The following is a 6,000-nucleotide window of genomic DNA, read 5'->3' on the forward strand; positions in this document are numbered from 1 at the left end:
TTAGACTCCGAACTACAACGGCAACTGGGACCGGCGAAAATATGTGTGAGCAGGCTTTTTACACTGGGAACAGTCCCTTAACTATAATTTTAGAATTCTAAGGAAACACTTATTGGTTCTTCAGCTTATAAATCCTTTATAAAAACTAAACTACTTGAACTAAAAATTAAACTTGTGCCACTTCTAACCGTTAAGTTGGTGGATCAACGTTAAAAACAAACAATACTCAATAAAATTTTAATAAATAGCTTAAAATTCAGAAAAGATTTTTGGTTCTTTAATTTTCAACTAATAAATCCCCTAAAAGAAATAAACTACATAAAAGAAAAAATCATTTTAGTCAAGGAACTTTGAAGTCCCATGATTTGTAGTTTTTAAGGTATTTTTTGTAGTGCAGAAATTTGGCCAAAATGGAGTGCCTGGCATGCCGGCGCACATTGGCTCCTGGGCAGTTGTAAAAACGGCCAGTCAAGTGCATAATTACTTAATTTCCTCCTCGCTATATTTCGGCCACACATGGCCAACGGAGACTCCTGGCCAATTCCAGATAGGGAGCTCATCCCAGCCACCTTTCAACCTTTTCATTCGGCTAATTTTGAGACCGGCCACCCGGGGGAATTTCTCGGCTCAATACAAAACGTGTTTGTCTTTTTAGTGTCGCATTTGATGCCACACAATCCCGTAGATTTCCCCAAACGGAGCCACTCGGCTGGCGGAAAACTGTAAATTTGCACAATGACAGGCCTTGAGAGGCATTTGGAAAAGGGGACCCTGCACGTAGTAACCTCACCTCTCAAGCGTTCCACAATAACACAAAAATTGACAGACAAAAGCCAACGGCTTGAGCAACAACTCTTGGACACAAGGACCGCAACAAACAGGACGGGTTGGTAGTTGGATTGGGTTGATATGGAATACGATGGTATGGGATGGTATAACACAACCGGGCAACGGGGACTGCCAACCCAGAACCGTTTCCGACTTCTACGGGGGCAACCCAAATTGTCAAAGCCAAGTTAAGACCTGTTTCGAATAGAGGGCCACGTGTCCCGGTCTCGACTTCACACTTGTCCCTCCTCGCAATTTAGATCCTTTGTGCTGTCAAATCGCCTCTGCCACAGTGGAGATTTTATTTTCTGTCACTCAACAAAAAAGCTTTTCCAAGAAAAACTCTTGAAAGGGCTTTTATATGAATACGATCTTTATAACCTAAAAAAATTTAAATATTTAGATCCTAACTTTTGAATTAATGTTCAATCATGTACTATACCAGAGTGAAGTTTCATTGAAAGGGGTGCCATTTTGCTACGTTCTTAAGGGCTTTTAAAAATATATACCATTTTAAAAATATATCCTAACTAGTTTTTTTTTTTTTGCATAGTTATGCTATTGACAGCTAGATCTTAATCCTACTTAGGGAGGCTCGACTGTATTAGATAAGGGCTCAAGAACATGGGCAAGACTGCGACTTCGACTGAGGCCAAGACCCGGTTGAAGGTTTGTCTTGGCCTGGCCTACACCTGTTGCCAATTGTTGTCTACTGCCGGCCAGCCCGGCAGTTTATGTTTATGTTTATGTTTATGGCCCTGGCCGACAAGACAACCTCTGTGGGCTTCCGACTAGCCGAAGATGTAGTGTCCACAGGATTTTGTGCATTTTGTTTACCTTTTTGCCGTTGTAACTTTTTATTTGTTTTAAATAAATTTTACACGGAAGCTTTTATGTAAATTTTATGGTAATTTGCCTGGCAGATTTGCTCGACGCTGGTTGCATAAGTTCTAGGGGCCCCGAAGTTGTTGCCCCCTAAATGGACAGTTGAGTGGCTTGTCTACTCAGCACTCGAACTCCTGAGGCCACAAAGCAGATTTAAGTGTAACACTTTTTATGCCGATTGTCTTTTATTTTTTTGATTTCTCCCGAATTGCTAAACATGCTGATTCATGGGGGAAGAATGGCCTGGGAATTACATGACCAGAAGTTTCTTTCAGTCTTTGCCAAACGATCTCTCGACTTTCGCCCATTAAGAGCGAATCTACCGGTTTAGAAGATACATTTGTATGCAGAACAAAAAATCATCTAGATTTGAAATTGAATTGAATGATCGTTTAGGCCTTAAACCCATAAAATTGCTATGTTAAGCTCTCAATGCTAAAATATTTGAAATTCAATGAAACCATATTGCTATATACACTGGGCACACAATTATATCAACAATATGTCTTGTCTTACAAATTATTTGAAATCAATTCAATACTGTTAGCATTATCGGACTTAAAAAATGCTATAATACTTTGTTCAACCCTTACATATTCTATTTCTTTATCTATTTTATAGCATTATTTTTCTCAGTGTGCACCTGTTGGCGTGTGTGCTTGATGATAATGGCTTCATCTAATCGATTACATCATTGAGGCAATCGCGTGCCTTTTAGAGTTCAAGTTGAATTGTTGCTTAATTCGAGCGTTTTGCTTATTTGCCTTACTGCTTTTTTTTCGTTTGTGTGGGGCAACTTTGTTTGCTTACTTTTCTGTGGGCTTGTTATTTTTTGTTTGTTTGTTTGCTTGCCTTTTTGTACGCCTCGTTTGATTCTAATTGAAATTGCATCATGAGGCAGTCAAATTATGTTTTGCCCGGGGCAGAGAAAGTCTTTCCTTCTGGGCAATTGAAGAATGTGCGAAGTTTGACACTTTGAGTAAATTTACCACTCCCGCTTGATTTCACAAATCTCCGCTAATTATATATCCAGCTATGATATCATACTTTTCGATACTGGGTCAATGTCTTAAAAAATCACACAATGAATTTAATGGTCTTACTTAATTGGCTGACTTCTATTGTAAGTTCCTGCTTTTAAATTTCGTCGAGGAGATTCCAAGGCATTTGCATAAAGCAAACAAAATATGCAAATTCCTTGGACCGGAGACCCAGAAAAATAAAAGAACCTGACCACTTGACTGGCACAAATCATGTTTACACATGAGCAGCGGCCACTTCGGGGCTCGTCCCCATTTGGCCGAGTAACCCAAAAAGTATCTCAGCCCCCATCGTGCTTATTGGCAGATAATTGACACATAAAATTAGCATAATTTCTGAGCAAGTGAACTGGCCAGATAGCCATCGGAATGCATAATGACCGGCAAACGATATCATTTCACTTTTCTTACGCCCTTTTTTCGGATTCGAACGCCTACTCCTCTTCGGTTGGCTTGTGCAAATATTATTAATATGTATATTTGACGCCCGGCAAATGTATGGAATTTAAATTAACAAATTTTCACAGCATTTTTGGGTCTTGTCACAGAGATTCCTATCTATGCAGATGGTTGGATCCAACCGAAAGCTGTAGAAAGCGTGATTATGGTCTAGTTTAAGGGTCACCACTGTTTTGCCCGTGTTGCGGTATAAACTGAGAATTTAGAAATAGAAAACCATGATTCGTTTTGTAAAACTTATAAAATAAAAAACCTGAAATTGACCTTTGGAAGGTTTAAATTTTAACTCAAGACTTTTTCTTCAAATATACTTATAAACTACCTAATGACCATAAAATATTTTTGATAGCTATAACAGGTATTTAAATAAAGTATTAATAATAAAATCTACTTTAAAGCAGCACAATTTTATATGAATATAAAAGCAATTCAACTATATATTTAAAATTTTAAGTTGCTATTATCATCTAAAAATATTTTTTATAAATTATTTTCCGCTAAACCCCTTCAGAAATCTAAGTAAATATTTTATTGATCATTGTCGGCTAGCTTTTCATCTATTTTTCTCTGACTTTGATGCATTGAATTGTCCGATTTGGGCCACGCCCACACATAAATCGCCGGGCAAAGAGTTGTCAACATTCGGCGCTGTCACTGTTGTCCTGCGACAAACAATTTAATTTATGAGAATCGCAGCTAAACTAAAGCAGAATGCCAAGCAAATTGACAAAGTGAGCATTAAAGGCGGAATCGGAATGGGATTGGGAATGGGTATGGAAATGCAGAGGGCCAAAAGCACGGACAAGAAGTCAAGTTGAAATGCAGAGGGAAAACGTCCTTCGATTGAAGTGTAATGCAAGTGTGTGAGCTTTTCTTTTTTGCCTTATCTTCCCTTACATTTGACACTTGAGTGCCTTTTGCCTGGTTTTTTTCTGTTGTTGTTGATGTTGGGCAGTTTGCGCAACGAATCAAATTTAAATTTCTTGATTGTCTGCTCGAGTGGCAGGCCAAAGGCAGTAACTACTGCGAGTGGAACTGGGGTGAGAGATCCTTTTGCGATTTTGCGCATAATAATAATTTGAACAACGTGCCTGGAATTGATGACTGGTCAGCGATGGTTGCCACTGTTCTTATACCTTTAATGCACCAAAAGAAAATGGTGGAAAATATTTTTTGGGGTCACTGTAATTAGATTTTATAGGTCTTCCAGTTGTTTTTGAAGAAAGGTTTAGTAAACGTTCTATTCAGCCATAAAACCGTTGCTAGACACTATAAAACTTGGAGTGAAAAAATAAATAGATACATTTCGAAAATAAGATACATTTCAAATAAATGGAATTCTACACAGATCTATGTAGAAATGGTTTTTTTTCTATTTAAGATAATATTATTAATATTTTTACAGAATCTTAATCTGGGTAGCCTCTTAAAATAGTATTTTATATGCTTCTTATTATTTATTTTTTGGTTTCGGGTGCCCAAGTAAATAACTATCTTGAAAATCGTTTTCGAAAATGTATCTTTCCCTTGACCTATTTGTGTGCTATTTTTTCACCGTGTAGGGAGAAGTGTCGCCTGGGCCCGAGTGACTGATGGACTTGCTCACTGACATGGCTCAGACGGGCGGAGGACCGATCCCCGACTCCCCTAAGCTCGTTATCTTTTCCACATTTTTTACCAGGCTAGCTCCTCGATTCCTTTTTTTTCAGTTTTCGCTGTCAACGCGTTCGGCGGCAATCTATGGGCTGTTAAATGGAGCAAAAAGTGTTGCCCGAACAATGGTGTCAATTAAACTTTACATTGTTACATTTAAGGCGACTGCAGGGGAAATGGCTGAACGACCTTCAGTTTTGAATGCGTGTGCTGAAATTTCGCCCTAAAAAACCCCCCAGGCTCCTAAGTGTTTGCTATTTTCTGAGGTTTCACATCCGTCCCTTTTTCGAGGTGGTTGATCATTTGGTCTGATGAAGGTTTTAGGACCACATAAAAATAGATTAATGCCAGCCGAAAAAGGGGTTTCCACTCGGAGTTCACAGAACAGCCATTTGTCTGGTTTATTTTCGGTTTTGAGTGGGCAAGCAAATGGAATAAAATTGCCGGCCCTTGAACCCGCAAAACAATGGCAAAATAATTTTAATTTATGGTTTTTTATTTTATGTATTTAATTTATTATATTTATGCATATTTTTGTACTTTATTGATCATAACTTTGTCATGGCTTGACTTATGATTCTGGTTTAAATCAAGTTTATTAGCAGTTGGGGGGCCGAAAAAAAAAGTTGTCATATATTTTACAGGTATTTTATGGATCGTTAGGTTTATGGACCTTCGTTTTGTTTTTTGTCGACACTCACCACTTTCTTTATGGAATTTATCTGGTCCTTTTTTGGGGGTTTAATTTTTGTAGATTAGCACTTTGTGTTTGTGGGCACTTGAATTTTCGTGTGACACTTTTTCACTTTTGTATCTTAATCCTGCCGCCAGGATAAGGATTTTTTTAGGGGCGCTGCTTAAGTCGGCGCACGCGTAACCGAATCGGGAGAGTTTTTGCTGCAATGGTCAGTGGAGCCGGGTTCTTTTATACCCTCGTTCTGAATTTCTTCTGCCGCCGTCGCTAATGAACTTCATAATGAGGTTCCACTGCCGCTGGCGACTGCGCTGCCAGATTCTGGGCCCGGCAGAATTCGCGATCTTTTTGCTGTAATGAAAGCCAAGCTTCGCCGTCGACGTCGCAGTCCGCGTTTGCGGCATAAATTGTAAGCGGTTCGCTTCATTTTAACCCATTGTA

General features: G+C 38.8%; 1 protein-coding gene across 1 annotated transcript in view; it reads right to left on the bottom strand.

Moving 5' to 3' along the window:
* The window catches only part of Mur89F (Mucin related 89F), a 52,944-nt gene extending 47,205 nt beyond the window's left edge, over positions 1 to 5,739 (bottom strand). Inside the window, exon 1 of the mRNA XM_036818504.3 lies at positions 5,567 to 5,739. The gene's annotated coding sequence lies outside the window, so the exon portion shown is untranslated. The remainder of the gene's footprint in view (positions 1 to 5,566) is intronic.
* Positions 5,740 to 6,000: the final 261 nt, after the last annotated feature.

The sequence above is a fragment of the Drosophila suzukii genome, chromosome 3 (genome assembly GCF_043229965.1).
Source record: "Drosophila suzukii chromosome 3, CBGP_Dsuzu_IsoJpt1.0, whole genome shotgun sequence".
NCBI lineage: Eukaryota > Metazoa > Arthropoda > Insecta > Diptera > Drosophilidae > Drosophila > Drosophila suzukii.